General features: G+C 40.4%; 1 protein-coding gene across 1 annotated transcript in view; it reads right to left on the bottom strand.

Moving 5' to 3' along the window:
- WWC2 (WW and C2 domain containing 2) overlaps positions 1–19,474 on the bottom strand; it is a 204,608-nt gene that overhangs the window by 134,755 nt on the left and 50,379 nt on the right. The window lies entirely within an intron of this gene.

Here is a 19,474-nt window from a genome sequence, read left to right as displayed (position 1 = left end):
GCAGGTTCTCAACAAATATTTGATTAATGACTGAGTTCCTAGGCATGTCTAACTCCAGTATATAACATCAGGTTCTTTCAAATCAGTACATGCCTGTTTAAAATCAGCACCACAGTTCACACAGAGAAGAACCACACTCCTTGGCCAAACCAAAGAGCCATCTCCATCAGAGAGGTCCCTGCTCACACACTCTGATGGTCTGTCCTGATAGGAAACTTCCCTGGTGCATCTGTCAAATTCACACATGATGTCACATATGCTGGGACAGAAACCACGTCACCCAACCACTTGGTGCCTTGGAAACAGCGACATGTCTAAGCTCTGATGCAAGTTCTACAGAACTCTGTGCTTCCAACTGGTGAGGAGACATTTCGTGAAAAGCACTGTTCCACCTTAGGAGAGCTTTACGTCTCGGGATCAAGAGCTGAGAGATTACTTATTATCCAACAGGGTCCTGACCAACCTGAATCCCCAAGTATTTTATCTCTTCCTTCTTAAGATATCGACTACTTTCTAGTTACACATTCTAGACACCCTGGGCTCCAGATCTGTATTCATTGATCTTTGTATCCTCCCGAGTACACAGAATAACACACATAGTACACACTCAACGAATACTGACTTGAGGTTGTGCAGCAGCTGGAGTATGAACTCCCACGGCCCTGCTGAAGCACGCATGCCTCAAACATACACTGATTCGGGCCTGCTTCCTTCTATTCCAACTCCTTCATTTGCAAAAAATCCTGTGAGGTGGATATAATGTGAGACAGATATAATTTTACAAAACACTATGGTTCACAGAAATGAAGAGCACTGTTCAGAATGAGCTGCTATGTGACGGAGCCAGGTCTTGAATCCAGACCCTCTGAACCCCAAGACAGGAACACTGCACTGAACGTGACAGACACGGCATTGCTATCACAGGAAATATCTCCCTGGCCATGGCTACTCTCGAGAATCCCTTAACGCCACAGGCTACGGCAGACAACGGCCCCGAACGTCTTTCGCAGTTCTAACTTTCTGAAAACAAGGGGCGGAAAAAGCTTTCATGAGCTGCTTCTTTCAGCCACTTGTATACATAGACCTGGCTATGTCAGAATGAGGAAAAGAAGAAAAAATATAAATGAGAGAAAAAAAAGGTAAGATACTACAAAACTAGAAGCAGAAGGCGTCAAGTTTCATGACACCAGTGGGGCATTTTGTTCACCACAGGCACACATTACAACATTGCTCCATAAATGTATCGAGTTATTTTGGGGACACAATAAATGAGGCACTTTATCATCTGGAATGTCCACCTGGAGATGGACTCTTTTACTAAAACAGAAAGTCTTATGAATTAAACAAAAGCATTTGTTAAAAATCAAACACGCTTATTTTTTGTCCGAGTAGATTTCATTTTACCATATTCAAATACCACATATAGGATTTGGATGAAAAACTAAAACTTGTACTTTGTGCCAGTTTTTGAAGTTCCTTCATTACCTATACAGTTTCTACATTCTTTCTTTGTAACAGTAATTAAGTTTAAGCCTCAATGGGCTTCATTCCCATTTGCTATGAGTCTGAAGGCATGAGAAGTATGTAGCATTTATATAACAGGAAATATCTAAAAGCATTCTGCCGAGATTTCCTTCCCCCACACCCCCTTCCACACCCATTCCTTAAACCGCCTTCAAAAGGCCTGCAGTGTTCTTTAAAACTTCAACACAAGCTACTGACAGAAATCGAGTACCTATTCCTCAGTTTGTTTAGACACCACATCTCCACTCAAGTTGTATTTAGCCTGCCTTCAACAGCTCCTCAAGCCGAGCACCTGACCCTTAATGCTCAAATATTTTAATGCCGCGCAGGTCAAATATGCTTTTCTGTTGTTATCAGGGTGGAATTTAGGAGGAAAAGAAGAAAGCTTACCAACTCGGCTTTCCATTCTCCACATACCAAACCCTAATCAAGAGGCCCTTCCAATGTCTGACAGGAATGTGGCTCTGACTCTCCAAGGCAGGAGAGGCCCTCCACCCCTTTCCAGCCCTCTAACCCTCACTCCCTGACCCACCCTCGTCTCAACTCTGCCCAACCGTGTTTGGGTTCCCATGGGCGTTTACCCAGTAAATGCAAGACTCTGAAACAAATGGAATGTGAAATGCAGCACAGGCTAGAGAATGTCTGTTTCTGGTACATCAGAGGTGAAGACTGTTAATACAGGGCTTAAATGAGTCTAACATTTATTAGTTATTGGTACCTCGGTAACAGCACCTAGTAACAGTTACTAGTACTTCTGACTTATTAAATCTCCAAAATGTGCCTTTTCTACAGGATACCATTTGTCAAGAAAAATCATTACGGCAATGAGAATGTGGATGTCACCATACTGAAGGCTGTCACACAGAACTGGCACACAGCCAGCCATAATTTGCCTGGTTTTGTTTTTGAAAATATCTGTCCATGTCCCCAGAAGCCAATCAATGTCAAGGAATACCCAGAAGGTCTGGCTCCCCTGAGGAGCAACCTCTTAATGGGTGGGTCAAGCTGGAGTAGACCTATCTATTCCAGAACCCATACCCACAAGAAAAGACTTACTTCTCTGCCAGCTCCAAGCCATACATATCACAAAGTTTTTCTCCAACAGTGAGAAACACAGTGTAGACTGGCTTAAGAGTTTCCCAAAATATTCTTGATTTTAAAAAAAAGCAAGAATCTCTAACTTAGTTCTAACTTGCTCTGTCTTTTGAAGACCAACTCCCAATCTCTTCTTTCTGTTCCCATTACTTAAAAAAGGAAGTGTCAAATCACATAATGCAGAGGACACTGACCTGCATTAAGTCATAACATTTTCCAACTAAAGCTAACGGGGAGCTTAAGATTATGAAATCTTACTAAACGAAATTTAGAACAGAAAGTGAATTTCTTATGTGGACCTTCTTAATTGCTGCTCACAGAAATTATTTTGTCCAAACTGCAAGAAAGAATTTTAATTTCAATTCCATTTTCTCATTACCCTCAAAAACTCCAAAAGTACCATTTTGTTAAATTGAGTCAGTCCCAACTGAACAGAGTAATTCAGTGACTTGGCTCAATTGTCCATAGGAACACTAATTTCATTTTATCTAAAATTAATACAACCTGCAACATTAATGCAAACCACTCCCACTAATCTTACCACTTTATCTGATGATTCAATTCGATGTATAATTATGTTACAAAATTATAAGGCACTCAATAGCTAGAGCACAAATCACTTTTGTATTTTGACCTAGATAATACCCAATCTCTTTACAAAATTGAAAACCTCTAAATTAATTTTAATAATTTTGAGCACCATCCACATACAATAACACAATCAAGACAAAGTATACTTCCAAAGTAATTTGGCAATGACTTATAACTTGGGTCAATGCAAACAATGAAAATGAAAAATAATAAAGGAAATGGAGACACATCCTAATTGACACTGGAGTCAGGCTCCAAAAGCTCATTTGTAAGTCAGCTGTTTAGCGCTCAGGTTACTTATTCAGTTAGGCCCCAAACGAGATCACAGAAGTCTCTTAACCTCACAGTGTACCTAAATAGAGTTCTCCGCACCCTCCCTATCATATGACAAGCTTTTTTACTGGAGGGAGGATTTGTCGTTCTGTTCTTATTACCCCCATCAGCTGTGGGCTCTGGGCCTATCTTCTGGCAGTGAGAGAACAGATCCCCAGCTCTAGTCCACAATCCCTGCAGCCCACCGCGAGCTGGGAGTGTGGGGTGTGTAGTAGAGTGAGTAAGGAACTACTGGCAGTCAATACAACTCTCGGCCCACTCAGTACAGCACATCTCCCAAGACACTGATTTTCTAATCTCTCTGTGGCCACACGGATGGGTCTGCCCGCTTCCCTTTTTCCTGTTACCACTTTTTCTTACTGTCCAGAGCATTTCTCCTTTATGGTTCACTGGGGAAACAGTCTTACAGCTTTACTTCTATCCTCTTTGGTCCCTAATGCAAATCATTGTGATATCCTAAGGCTTTTAACTGCTAGTCACTCAAATAGGAGGGTTTTCTTCCTTGAAGTCATCTATCTCATCTCACCAAGGCACTTTAGAGAAGAGCAAAAATTGAACACTGGAAATAATGAGGTCTCTTGGAACACAAAGGGAAGATGAATATGTTCAAAAAGGCAAAGGCCTTGATAAGACCTTGGATTGAGGATGAGACTCCAAGCACATGCTCTAGAAACCAAAGATAACACTGAACTAGATTAACTGGACAAGAAGAAGACACAGCAGTGCTACTGGGGTGGGGGGGGCACCTGCGTGGGGCAGGCAGGGGGCGGGGAGAAGAAGAGTTGGGTGATGCAGCAATAACGTAGTTTCTCACGAGTCAGACAACCTAACACTCCCACAAAAGACAGCCTTGCCAACTCTGCAGACCAGAAACAAGCACAGGGAAGACGAGGCAATGTAGGCAAGGGCAGCTGGAGAACAAGGTGTCATGCAGCGTAATGGGTAGCGTGCGAGTGTTAATAGGGAACACTACTAACAGTTTAGAAATAGAGCAGGATACAGGCAATAAAACAGCAATAATGGCTGCTGAAGGGAAGTGATGGCAACAGAAGGCAAAGACCTTTTATGTTTAATACAGGCAGTCCTCACTTTGCATGGTAGTGCAGGACCATAAAAATGAATGTGCAAGTGAAATCGTGCAAAGTGATCTTAATAATGAATGGGAAAAGGCTACAATTGTTCCATGACTTTTGAAAATTTTCATCAAAATATTAGAAGCTCTCTGTTAACGTACAGGGAAATGAAAAAACAGCAAAACTAATATTTATTTAGTATACCACAATTTAAAACATTAGAAACAGAATTAAAGTGTTTATTTCTTTGTAAAAAACTTATCAAGTGTAGCTTGAACAGCACTTGCCTTCGTCACACTGTATAACTTATGACACGGGGCAAGAATCTTTTCTACACCTTGACAAACTGCCATACTCCTTTCTAAGTTTGGATCAGCTGCCAACATTTTATCCTCTGTGCTTTCAATGTCATGAATTATCTCCGATAGTTCCTTTAATGTGAACATATTTGGTGGCATCACTTCCTCTGGGACATCTTCATCCTTTCCGTCACAGTCACTTCCTCATTTATGCCGAAAAATTTGCCTTCACTAAGTTCCTCTGGCTACAGAGCTCCAGTCTCTCGAATGGTAGCAATGTCAACATTCATGGTCTACTGTTTCTTCTATAACTCTATTTATATTCGTTCAAATCCTGCAAGGTTATTTGCACAGTGTGGTAAAAGTTTCTGCTATTCTGCACACATATTACTCACTGCTCCTTCCTGCTATGATACCTGGATATTTTCTAATGCATGCTTTATGTCATATTTTTTCCAAAATTCAGCTACAGAAAATGTGCGATCTCCAGCTGCAGCAGCAATAACCTGTCCGAAAGTCCATTTAAGATAATAGGCTTTAAAAGCTGAAATAACTCCTTGGTTCAGTGGCTCTATTAATGAAGTTGTGTTTGCTGGTAAAAAGCAAATTTTCACATTTTCATTCAAGTCCCCAAAAGCATCAGGGTGACCTGGAGCATTATCTAACAGTAGGAGTTATGCTTTAAAAGTTAAATTATTTTGCCTACCTCTGGACATAAACACAATTGACACAAGTCTTGAAACAATGATATTGTAACCCATGATCTTTTATAAATGACTGAATGAGATGCTTTTTCATGATTTTATAATGCTCTAGGATTCTCGGACTGATAGATAAGCATAGGTTTTCATTTAAAGTCACCCTTTGCGTTGCCTCCTAAGAAAAGAATTACTCTGTGTTTAACTCCTTTATAGCCACTTTGAGATCTTACATCATTTGTGGCACAAGTTCCTGATGAGGCTGCTTTCCAATCTGTCTAATCAACACTAAATATCTGATGATAATCATCACCTGCCTTAACTAATGCTTGGAATCTAGATGCAAATTTCTCAGAAGCATCCTTATCTGTGCAACAGCTTCTCCCAATGGCTTAACATTAATCAATTCATGCCAACTTCTGAACGATGAAACCAGTCTTTACAGACAGTATTTCTTCTTCAATATCCACGCAATTACCATTTTCTATCAAAGTAGCAACTAACTTCAATACCTTGGCCTGAATGATAGTCAAACTGATTGAGATTTTTAAAATTACAGTCTTCAGTCCAACGTAGAAGTAAACATTCCATTTTAACCATAAGCAACTTTCTGTTCCTAGTACAATTTAAACTCAAAGATGCTGAAGTGACTTTACCTTGTTTTTATATTCACTGGACTTATTCAGTATGGCTCATACCACAGCTTCACACAAGCCTAGGTCTCGTCCCATCTTTGCTTTGTTGTCAACGTTTTCAAATCTTCTAATTACTTCCAATTTCACTCTAGCATTATCACTTTTCATTTCTTCGATGCATCTTCATTTTTGTTGGCCAATTCCCTCTGTCAATTATTCATTCTTCTAAAATGATATGTGAGTTTATGAATGGGAGACAAAGAGGCAAAACAACTATACACTTTGCTCTCTGTATGTAAACTGAATAACAGATGCACAGTGACCAATGTGATTTGTCTCTGGTCATGATGCACATTTGCTATTTACGCAGTGAGTCTGGACTGAAGCAGTTCTGCTTTATGCAGTTACTCACGGTTAATATACCATGGTAGCTGAGATCTGGACCATGTTGCTGGGGGACTGGTGGTATGTAAGGAAACCACGATAACCAATGTACATGCACATCATAACCATGTAAAGTGAGGACTGCCTGATTTCATTCCAATCCCTGCTTCAGAATTACCTACGCCAATTAGGCTAAAGATTTAGAAATCTTACTGAAACAATTAAACTTTGGGGAAAAGTAAAAAGAACCTTGAACTCTGACCAAGTAGGGAGAAATTAATTATATAAATAAGGCATGTGGAAACAGAAGAGAGGAAAAGGTGGGGTTATATGTGATTAAAGCATTTTTAAAAAAAGAAACTCTGGGGGCCGGCCCCGTGACGTAGTGGTTGGGTTCAGCACGCTCTGCTTCGGTGGCCTGGGTTCGCAGGTTTGGATCCCCAGCACAGACCTACACCACTTATCAACCACACTGTGGTGGCATCCCACCATGCAGAATGGAAGAAGACTGGCACAGATGTTAGCTCAGGGCTAATCTTCCTCAACAAAAAAATAAATAAATAAAATTCTTTTATTAAAAGAAATGTAAGACGAATCTGGGTAGTAGCAGTAACGGCAGCTGTGTAAAGCCAAATCTCCCAACACATTCTCCAAAATATAAAAAGACAATTTTAAAAAGCAAGATCATGGGGCAGGCCCGGTGGTGCAGTGGTTAAGTGCACATGCTCGGCTTCGGCGGCCCGGGGTTCGCAGGTTCGGATACCAGGCACACACCAATGCACCGCTTGTCAAGCCATGCTGTGGTGGCATCCCATATAAAGTGGAGGAAGATGGGCACAGATGTCAGCCCAGGGCCAGTCTTCCTCAGCAAAAACAGGAGGATTAGCACTGGATGTTAGCTCAGGGCTAATCTTCCTCACACACACACAAAAAAAAAGCAAGATCATGTACAACTACATAAACCCACACCCTCAGGATAACCAGAAGACTACAGTGATTTCAAATTACCTGTAAGTAAAAAAAAAATACCAAATCCTAATGACTTACTGTCAGTTCTGCTGTAACACTTGTTTGGAAAATGCAAAATCTGGTGTTCAAATGTGTTTTGATATATTAAGTAACAATTAGAACATAATGAGAATTTTGAGTTTGCTTATGAGCATATTCATCTGCAAGAAACATTAGGTGAATGCAGAAAACCGCAGCCTGCTGAGCCAAGCTGGTAGGAATATGAAATACACACACACCCTCCTCAAAAATCTGCCAGCTACCTCAGTTCACGACAGGAGTTACGAGCCACACCCAACCACATCTGGCGTTACAACCTTCCATCCGATCTCAGATAACCCTCCCTCCAACACTGGTTAATAACTCACGAGCTACAATCCTTCCTACGACCACTCCTACAAGCAAACTTCAGGTCTTTTTCAAGGTCAAGTGCCGTATTTATTGGAGTATTTATGTATTTCTAATGACAACATGGTAAAATGGCGCTACAGTTTTTATTAGGTTCCTATCTTGTTTTTAATGTGCCATTCATGTTTTCTGGGTGTTGTGCCCTGTTATGGGCTGAATTGTGTCCTCCCTTCCCCCAGCCCCAAAGTACATATGTTGAAGTCCTAACCCTCAGTCCCTCAGAATGTGACTGTATTTAGAGATAGGGCTTTTAAAAAGGTGACTAAGGTAAAAATTAGCTCACACAGGTGGGCCCCAAACCAACATGACTGGCATCTTTAAAGAAGAGGAGATTAGGACACAGACGCAGACAGAAGAAAGACCACGTGAGAAAATATGGAGAAGGTGGCCATCTGCAAGCCAAGGAGAGGGGCCTCAGAAGACACCAACCCCACCGACACCTTGATCTGGGACTTTTAGCCACCAAACTGTGAGAAAATAAATTGCTGTTAAGTCTCCCAGTCTGTGGTACTTCGTGATAGCAGCTCTAGCAAATTAATACATACCCCAAAACCCATTTTTCACACAAGCCCTGTGGTTTTTACTGTGTGACTGTGCACAGCATGATGACTTTTAAGAATGCACATGTTGCATTATAGCAGAACTGACTGTATATCTTATGTTCCTGCTGCAAACCATCACAGGAACAAGGATAGTCCAGGAAAAATTGAGTGGAAGAAAGAAAGGAGCGGTAGCTATGGTCCTAAGATCAATCTAAAATTACTGCCTGACACCCTAAATGTGAAAATACTGAGGGGGAAGGAACTTAAAAGTGCAGCCTGGACTCTAGGAGGCAGTCCCGAAAAGTCAACTATTTGGGGGAAAAAACAAGGTAAAAAGGAAAGGAGAAGTACTCTTTGGAAAACTGCATGGTAAAGAGAAAAAAAAGCAAGGGGGGAATTGAGAAAGCTGCAAGAGAAAAAACTTTCCAACTACTGAGGGGCACATAAATCCTCCCCCTTCCCCCACAAGACTTCCAGTAAAGCTATCTTACTAGACGACACTGTCAGAACTCTGGCAGACACCCCCTCAAACCAGAGACCAGAGTTAACATCTCCAGAAATGGGCGCAACAGACATCATGTACCCCCATGTGATGCATTGAGAAGGACACAAAATCAGTTCTGGAAATTTCTAGCAAAGACGCATAACCTGAATCTAATCATGATTAAACATCGGACTAACTCAAATTGAGGGACATTCGTTATACCAAATAAATGGCCTGTGCTCTTCAAAAATGCTAAATTCATGAAAGACAAAGAAACATTGAGAAACTATTCCAAATTAAGGGAGAATAAGGAGACAATACAACTAAATAAAACAGGTGTATGAATTTTTTAGTGGACTAGGGGGAAAAATGTCCTACATAGGGCAGTAGTGGGGCTATTTAGCACGAATGGAATAAAGCATATAGAATAGATCATCGTACTATGACTACCTAAGAGAATGTCCTTGTTTTTAGGAAATGCAACCTGAAGTATTTAGTGGTGAAGGGTATCATGTCTGCAACTTACTCTCAAACGGTTCAGAACAAAAATTAATGTCTATAAGGGAAGGAGGGTGTGGGGAGGGGGTGCGCGCGTGCACGTGCACACATGGGCAAGGGAGGGAGGGAAGAGGGGAGGAGAGAGAAAATGTTAAAGCAAGCATGGTAAAATGTTAATATTTGAGGAATATGGGTGAAGGGTATATGGGGATTCTTTGTACTCTTTTTGCAACTATGCTGTAAGTATGAAACAATTTCAAAACAAGAAGTTAAAAAGAGAGAGAGAAATTTTGCCTAGCCTCCCAATTTTTGCTTTCTGGTCAAGTCTTTAATTCATTCACTGAGAGCAAGGCCCTGGCAGAGTCGATGGGAGTGTAATGAAAGAAGAAAGAACAAGAGGGAATATGAAATTTACAAATAATATTATCATATCATCTTAAAGTCTGAATTCAGAAATTTAAAATAAATAAACTTGTAAAGTAATCAGGCTCCATAATACAGGTTGGAAAATCCTGATTTAAACCAACAACCTCGCCAGGTAGCAAAGGGAAAAATTATTCCAGCCTCTCCTTGGGTGTTCTTGGGTCAATGACTCTGTGGACAGATTCTGTATTAGCAGTAGGCACTCAGATACAGAGAAGGACCAAGGGAAAACTTTACATTATATAACGTTTTCTTAAAGTACACCTTATTACTTTCAAGTGTGTATAGTCCAACCAACTGCTAAGAGAGGAAAGAATAAGGGAGTAACTCTTACAGAACTTCATTCCAACACCAGCACTCGACTGGGAGCCCTTATCACCCCTAGATCATTACAGGATTGTCCAAACTAGTCTCCGTCCCTCCAATCACTCTCCCCTTCAATCTCTCCACTACACTCTTCTCAATTCTTCATTGTAAAATACACCTTCGACACTATCACTCCTTTATCAAAACCCTTCGAAGGATATCTACAAAGAACCCAGTTTAGATATCTCACCCTCATTATCCAAGGTCTCCTACCATCCAGTGGTTAGCTTCTTTCCCAAACTTCTTTTCTAATATCCCTTCAGCCAAAACTAGCCACCGTGTGTACGCTGACCCCAACACTTTCCCTGCTGATCCTCAAAGCCCACCTGGGTCCCCCAACTCCATGAAGCCTGTCCTCACCACCTCAACCATCTCCCTCTCCTGGAAGATGTAGTAATTAGAAATTGCTGCACATAACTAAGAATAAATAAATAAACTAAGAATAAACAAATAAATTATATAGAAGCCCTACAAAGTTTTGATTTTTTTGAATATCAATTGTCTAATTCCTGCCCATCAATTTCCCCCTCCTTTCATTCTTTTTATTGCTCCAGCTTTGCAAATACCTTAGCGCATGCGTATTCTGTAATACAGTGGGACAGAGCAGCTGGGAGAGCATAAAGATATCAAAGGATCTGTAGTGCTCAAAGAAACATAAAACCAAAAGCAGCACAGGAAGAACTGATGTTTATGGTCTGAGATAAGAGGCCAGAGTGTAGGTAAGGCCGAAGAGCAGTGTGGGCCACTGCCTACTAGCGGGCATGGAGCTTCCAGCATACAGCCACTGGCAGTATAACATAGCCCAACTGGTGGGGGAAGGAGGGTGGGAAGGGACTGATGGTTAGTCAGCCACAGACAGAAGGGCGAACTCCACCCTAATCCAGTTCAAATGATTAAAAATTATAATTAGATAAATCTCGGGGCCGGCCCGGTGGCGCAAGCGGTTAAGTGCGCGCGCTCCGCTGCGGCGGCCCGGGGTTCGCTGGTTCGGATCCCGGGCGCGCACCGACGCACTGCTTGGCAAGCCGTGCTGTGGCGGCGTCCCATATAAAGTGGAGGAAGATGGGCACAGATGTTAGCCCAGGGCCGTCTTCCTCAGCAAAAAAAGAGGAGGATTGGCGGATGTTAGCACAGGGCTGATCTCCTCACAAAAAAAAAAAAAAAATTATAATTAGATAAATCTAAATTAATGAAATTTTACCACATTTTCAAAGTACAGCAGTAACACAGGGTAGATTCTCTACGGAAGATGTACCATTTGGTTACAGAAATGGCAATCCTGCTGGTAAATGTAGAAATCCAGCACTGGTGAACAGTCAAGGTTGAACCTGACCCCTCCCTCCTCTTCATTCAGGACAATGCTTCAAGGTCATTTCAAGATAGTCCCTGGGGGTAACAATGTGAGGTGATGGATGTTAAGGAGACTTATTGTGGTGATCATTTTGCAAAATATACAAATATGGAATCATTATGTTGTACAGCTGAGAAGAATACAGTGATATATGTCAATTACATCGAAAATTTATTTTGTTTTGTTTTGTTTTTTTGGTGAGGAAGATTAGCCCTGAGCTAACATCCGTTACCAATCCTCCTCTTTTTGCTGAGGAAGATTGGCCCTGAGCTAACATCCATGCCCATCTTCCTCTACTTTATATGTGGGACACCTGCCACAGCATGGCTTGGTAAGCAGTGTGTAGGTCCGTGCCTGGGATCCAAACCAATGAACCCTGGGCTGCAGAAGCAGAACACACAAACTTAACCACTATGCCACTGGGCCAGCCGGAATTATAACTAAATTTTAAAATTAATTTGAAAAAAGAAAGAAACTTTTGTAATTGCAGCCCAGTTCCATAAAACCAAGAGCCCAGCTCAAATGAAGGAATTTTTAAAATGTGTTTCTTCTTTGAAAAGTCTTTAAAACAAAAAGAGATAAAAAGCAGTTGAGTAATGACATTCTGCAACCCTCCAAGAGTTCCCAAGGATAAAATTCATCCTAAACTGAGAAAGCTGCTCCCTTTAGTCCCCATAACATCTTTCAACACTTAAAATCACTCATTCCCTTGCCCATCTCCCCCAACAGACTGAGAGCTCTCACAGCAAATTGCCTATTATTTATCACTATATCTGCAGCTCCCAGCCCAATTTATGGGCTCAGTAAATGTTTGTTATGAGAATAAATATTTAGCCAGAATGGTGAGAATATAGCAAAAGTAGTTGATCGTTTTGATTTAAAACGTTTCATAAAAAAAAAAAAAAAAAAAAAAGATATTCCCTGGGGACCAGAATCTTCAGGAATGGCACACAACACAAATATCCAGTCTTCACAATTCAAGGTAATCATAGTTATAGTTAACACATTTTGAACAGGTATCTAATCACTTAATCTTCATTAACAACCCTTTGAGTTAGGTACTCCTATGACCTAACAGAGGAGGAAACTGAGGCCCAGAGAGCTTAAGTAACTTGCTCTAAATCACACAGCCAGCAAGGGGTAAAGCCAGGATTCAAACGCAGGCAGTCTTCAGAGTCCAAACTCTAAACCTTTACACAAATACAAATGTATCAAAAAACATCAAATAAATGCATTCTAAAAATTAACCAAAAGGTATAATATTTTAACTGCATACTTTTGGGTTAATTTTTAGAATGCAGTCTAATTTAAATAGTATTAAATAATTTGGAAAATTTTTCTTTGCTTTTAAAAGCTACCTTATTAAGTCACTGTTAAAATGGTGAGCCCATTAATCATAACTATTTGTAGGGCAATAATAATTACTAAAAACTGACATTTCAATTATTAGTTTAATCAAAATAACATTATTATAGTATGGATATTTTTCTTTAATAACAATAATTGTTTTTTAAATAGGCATACATTTTAGATGTTTATTTTAGTTATAAACATGAATTATAGTGTCTTTTAAAACAAAAATGAAATAAATACAAATGAAATAGAACATTTTAGCTGGGCTACCACGAAAAAAATATCTGGTATATGACTCAATCTTCATACTCTTTCCTGAGAGGTGGTGAAGCACAGAGAACTATGTCCAGGCTTTGAAGCAACGCCCGAATACAGCTAGTCCATTCTCCAGCTCTGTGACCTTGGGGAAGGTCTGTAACCTCTCTGAGCTTTGTAAACACCACCAACAGCTTAAAGTTATTTTGAAGATAAAAATACATAATATACACAAAATCAGCAGACCTAAAAGAAATAAATGTTAAATATTTTTTTTTTTTTGTGAGGAAGATCAGCCCTGAGCTAACAACCATGCCAATCCTCCTCTTTTTGCTGAGGAAGACCGGCCCTGAGCCAACATCTATTGCCAATCCTCCTCCGTTTTTTCCCTTTTTCTCCCCAAAGCCCCAGTAGATAGGTATGTCATAGTTGCAGATCCTTCTAGCTGCTGTATGTGGGACGCCACCTCAGCATGGCCGGACAAGTGGCGCATCGGTGCGCGCCCGGGATCTGAACCGGGGCCGCCAGTAGCGGAGCGCGCGCACTTAACTGCTAAGCCACGGGGATGGCCCCAATATTTTTCTTTCTTATAGGGGAAATGCGGACAGATAACTGTCATCTCTGCACATCACTAAGTCCCAACTATACTGATACTTTCCAGAGTCCAAGAGACAAGCAATGTTTCTCCATCCCCATCTTCATTTATGAAACTTCCAAGAAAAAACTGCATTAATAAATCCCAATTTATATGGATGGCTTATATTAAAATAAAATATTTACTTTAAAATTCGATTTTTGAAATTATTTTGTTTTAAAAGTATTTTTTAAAAAATTGACAACTTTGGCCTCTGCGATGACTTTAAACTCTGTACGATAGAGATCTCTTCATCTAAGCTACTGAAGGCACGAGATAGGACCAGATGATATTTAGTGGTTTCATACAGCAAAATAAGGTTTTAAATCTGTCAACAAACAGGAATAGATCCAAAAACATGGGTAGCTCAAAAGAAAAGGTACAGAGTCCATTCTTCTGAAAAAGAATTCACGGGTAACAACTAACAACTCACAGGCCAGGACCAGTTGCCCCCTGTCCAACCCAAGAACCAAGACATGTGCCTATCAAATGGCCCTTTCCAGATATGATCAGCTTCTCAGGTTGCCAGGTGGCCAGGAGAATGCCATAGCTAACCCAGGGCCAGCACCCCAGAAGCTTCCCACGAACTCTGTACAAGGAGCAGAGGAAGGGAAATCCCTCTTTGTAGAAACAGTCCAGCTAACAAATGAATAAGGGATGACTGAATGAGATCATCATTTTGCAACCCCCAATTAATTCATAGGTCGAGACACTGAGCATCAATGGCTCAAACACTGATTGCTTTCTCAATCGCACTGAGAAACATCTCAAACACTGTGTGCTTTCTACCACCAAAATATGTATATATAATATATGTAAATATTTAAATACATTAATAACCATACATAAATATTTACATATTATATATAATATTTATATATATATATATCTTGAATTTGATCAAATCTCTAGATCTACTATCAATTTAGAAGAAATATGGAACTGCACAATGGGAAGGCTATCAGAGAAGAAAAGGATGAAGACAGAAGGGCATTTTTTTTAAAAAGAATCCATCCATGGTGTTTGTAGTTTTATCAGGATAATTACTTTTATGAGAAGGGGCCATAGAAGGTTTCTGGGTGGCTGGCAAAGTTCTAGTGTCCTGGGTGCTGTCAGAAGAATATTCTCTTTATGTCAATGTGTTAAGCTATACGTTTGTTTTATGTGGTTTCTATATAGATATTTCTTATAATAAAAAAGTTTTAAAGAAAGAAGACTGAGATTCTAAAGGTAACTTCACATTAGCCATCAGGCAGACTGAGTATGTCCTGAGGTGCTTAGAGCATCAGTAACAGAGTCCTCCTCTCCTGCCCCTACCCCAATTTTTTAAAAGTAATTTTGGATTTGTTACTTTAAAAACCAAGGAACTGAAGAAGTTATTATGAGAAGAAGTCAGAACTCTGGGCCAGTCCTCACAATTCCTTTACTATACAGAATTCTTTATTTTGAGGTGTACTGGAGGGACATCGTATCATCTTTACAATGTCTGAGGACCCTAAAGGGTTGCATTTGCCCTGCCTTTTCTGAAAAACTATATCTCTCACCCTACTGTGGAGGTGAGAAGGAGGTGGGATGGGTCTATTCTTAATCGTTCATCTATACTAAACACTTTTCAGATCTTTTTTTTCTCCTTCATTCAAGACACCCTGGTTTGGTAGAGGGAGAATTGCCTCTAGAGATTCCAACTTGAATAAGAAAGTCCTTGCTGCGAGGACTTCAAGCTTTGGACAGAAGCTGCACAGGAACGTGGATACTTACTTTATGAGCTCAGAGCTAGAGCCAGGATGTATACAAGGAGCACAGATGTACCGTCCTTCCCTGAAATCCAGAGCCCACTTACGTCATTTATCTAGCACCATCTTTGGAGAGGAAGAGAGCCGTATTTAATAGAGCAGAGAAATGGAGATGGCAGCGGGGACATAACGCAGAGTCTGGTCAACATTACACTAGCTTAAGAAAATCAGAGATGCGTCTCAACATTTGTTATCTAATTTTAAAATAGGGAGGAGGAGATAGCAGCAGGATGATCATCTTAAAGATAGTCACTTAGTTACAACCCTAAGACCTAGATATGATTTCAGTAAGGTTAAACAGGCTTTCTATTCCAAGTTTATTAAATTTCAATATTCATTAGCAGTGATATAAATATGAGATACATCATTACCAGATTAATCCTTGGATCCTTTTGGGTTTTTTTTTTACAGTATTCTTCACTAGCACTTTATATCCCAAAAAACCCACTGTTTTATCAAAACAGGAATTTTTATATGAAGGGGAAAACGTGCACAGCTATAGTACTGTGAGACAGCCACCTCTCACACGCTGCGTTTATCTTTTGTACTCAGGGAGGTAAGCCAGAGTTTAAGGGCGGTTTTAGCAAGATCAGCTAACTGCAGAGCTATAACTTCACAGAGTTCTAAAATTTCTTATAACCTACTTTAATTTTTTTTAACTACCCAAAACAAAAGGATTATTCAATACAATCATTCCAAGCACTTATTTTATAAAGGCTGTTCCCACTCACATTGAACAATGAAACAGAATGAAATATATTAGCATGTACAAATATATACTTTACCAGAGAAAAACACGTTTCACCTTATTGTTCTTATATTTGCCTTCATATGCTTTTATGCTCGTCTTTATGACATTTCAGAAAACAGAACTTAAAAGAAACAAATTAACCGGACAACTCTTTCTTTTAACATCACTCAAAATCTCTCACAACAATATTTAACTGAAATCCTAAATAAAACATGCCAGAAATTTCTGTACCACTTTCAGCTTGATCCTAAATTTTTTAAATTTCATTATTTTTCAATATCATCTTTTTACAACATTTTTAGGCAAAAGTTGAAGAGGTTTTACCAATTACAAAACTCTGAAATTCACTTGGTACAACAACTGCCACATTTCAGGTCCTGGTGAGTGTGGAAATCTACACCACCACCAGAGTAATCTGAGTGTTCCTTATCATAGATGTGAAGGCTCCCTCCACTGTCCAAAACCTTAACCTGTTGTGCAGTTACTTGTAAGGAAAATAATATGAGTTATAATAAGGATTTGGCATTAATTCAGAAAACCAGTCATAACAGACTAGCTGTGTAACTTTGGGCACATTACTTAGTCTCTCTGAGCCTCCATAGCCTCATAGAAAATAGAGATTATACTTTATGTTTGTGAGAATTAAATGATGCTATACATATATATAAGCATCTGAGATAGAATAAGAACTCAAAAGTTCCTGTTTCCTTCTCTTTTCTCTTGAGAAATGTTGAGATTGGAAAGAGAAGAAAAGTTTGCCTGTGATACACTGTAGACCCAGAATAGTGGTTCTTCAAGTGTGGTCCCAGGACCAGCAGCACTGATATCACCTGTTAGCCTGTCAGAAATGCAAATTCATGGCGTGGGCCTCAGCTCCACCTAACAAATCAGAATCCCAGGAAACTGTTTTAACAAGCTTTCCAGGAACATTAAGAACATTAAATGTTTGGGAACTACTGTTCTAGAAATACAAAGTATTTACAAGCAGCATCCTCTCATGATTCCTTATCTCATTTTCTGATCCTTGCTTACCTCTCTCCCTCCCTGTTTGTCACTCCAGCTCCTTCAACTGCCCAGCTATGTAGGTTCAACTTTTGACTTGACTGGCTCACTTCCCAGAACACAGCTGGCTGTTCCCCTCCTGGCAGTTTTCTCCCGCTGAAAATGTGGTATCTGTCACATCGCCACCCTGTTACACAGACATCTAGAAGGGCCTGGTATCCACGCAGGCTATACAACGCCCTCATGAGCAGGCCAGCCTGTCCACTCAAATCCCAAGCCATCCTTCCCCATCGTGTCCCACAAAAAGGACCATTCTGCCAACCCATGGTACTTGGGGCATGGAAGAACTCCCAAGGACTCTGAGTTTACTACATCTCATTTTCCAGGCTTTTCTTGGAATTGACAAGTCAACTGAGGAAGGTTTGAGAAAACTGTTCTGTTTACCATAACTGAGTCCACACCCACATCTCCCCTGCCCTTTCCCAGCTGCAGAAACTGCTCGACCAAACCCCTTAAGTGGACAGATTGCCAGCATTTTGATGGCAGCTCATTACACTATATCTTTTCAACCACTCCATCTCAAATCAAGACAAAGGGAGTAACACTCCTGCAAATAAATACTCTGAACAAGAATTACGATGGACAATTGCCTGAGGTGTACAAACTAGTTGTTACTGGCCGAGACTGAGAGCATTAACCAGGTAGGGAAGACATTCCATCGTCTACAATTTCCAGGTCCTGGTAATCCATATTCCTACTTCCTTCTATTCTCTGGAACGGTGTCCTCTCAAAGTCCAGCTCCACCAATACCCCAGGCCAACAACTAGAATGAAATCATGGTCCAGTTTGTTTGGTTACAAGACACTGGCCCTCTGGTAGCACACGATCACCAGTTCCATCAGAACCCCACTCAGCGTGAGCCCCCGGACCCAGGGGGAACAGAAGATTGAGACTACCATCCTGGCAATGAATTGCTCCAGCTGCCTCTAAAAGATAACTCTCTTCAACCTCTGCCATGGTGGAGTCTCGGGTAGACACAAACAAAAGCTGGTACCAAGATGTTCCTGCTATCAATGAGATACCCAACTAAGGAGTTTATCCTACCTGTGTCATAATAAGTCCTTCAAGTCCTCAAACCAAAACTGCAAAACCTGGGGAACTTGTGTATCTCTGACAGTGAAGTCAGAGTAACGCTCTCAACAAGGATAAGAAATGAAGGCAGATAAGTCTCATAAACTACACGAGAAAATTAAGAAGTTACAGAAGAATATTTAATGATATAGAAAAATGCCAATCTGAGGTTATAGTTTTAGTTAAGTTCAGATCAGAAAGCTGTTCTGTTTCCACCCTATTCGCTCCGGAAATCAGCTGTCAATTCACAGTCTCACCATGTGACAGTGCTTATTTCCCCGCCTTGTACCCAGCATGGGGTGTAACAATGTTTTCAAGGCTTTGTCAGTTTCAAAGGCGGTAAAATTGTTTTCCTTCCGGATGTATTTTTGATTACTAAAGAAGTTAAACATTTTTTCACTTTTTTTTTTTTGACACATGCATTTCTTCTTTTTAGAGATCCATTCCTTTAAGCAAACTGCTGCAAAGCCAATCTTGATAAAACATGTCCTGTTTACTCTGTCTGTTCAGACACTGTTAAAAACTATAGGATGAAGGGGAAAGCAGGAAAATTTGAAAAACGTATCTCGATATCCACTCTTAAGCATTGCGTCAAAACAAAAAATAGCAAAAAGCAGCTCCACAGCATAGGGCAGGATAAACTTAGGGGTAGAAAAAAGAATATCAACTAATCTGATGCCTTATTTTACCCATGAGGAAACCAAGGTCCAGAGAGCTTGTCCAAGGTCGCGCTCAGACTAGTCACCAGACTGCACTGCCCTCAGCCCTTCGGTCTCACACTCTCGCTACCACATCACCACCTCAGCTCAAATCCCTGACACAGGCTGCATCTTCACAGTACTG

The sequence above is a fragment of the Ceratotherium simum genome, chromosome 28 (genome assembly GCF_057802395.1).
Source record: "Ceratotherium simum simum isolate JZ-2026a chromosome 28, ASM5780239v1, whole genome shotgun sequence".
NCBI classification, from domain to species: domain Eukaryota; kingdom Metazoa; phylum Chordata; class Mammalia; order Perissodactyla; family Rhinocerotidae; genus Ceratotherium; species Ceratotherium simum.
The sequence above is the reverse complement of the archived record's forward strand: the minus strand, read 5'-3'. Positions and strand labels throughout refer to the sequence as shown.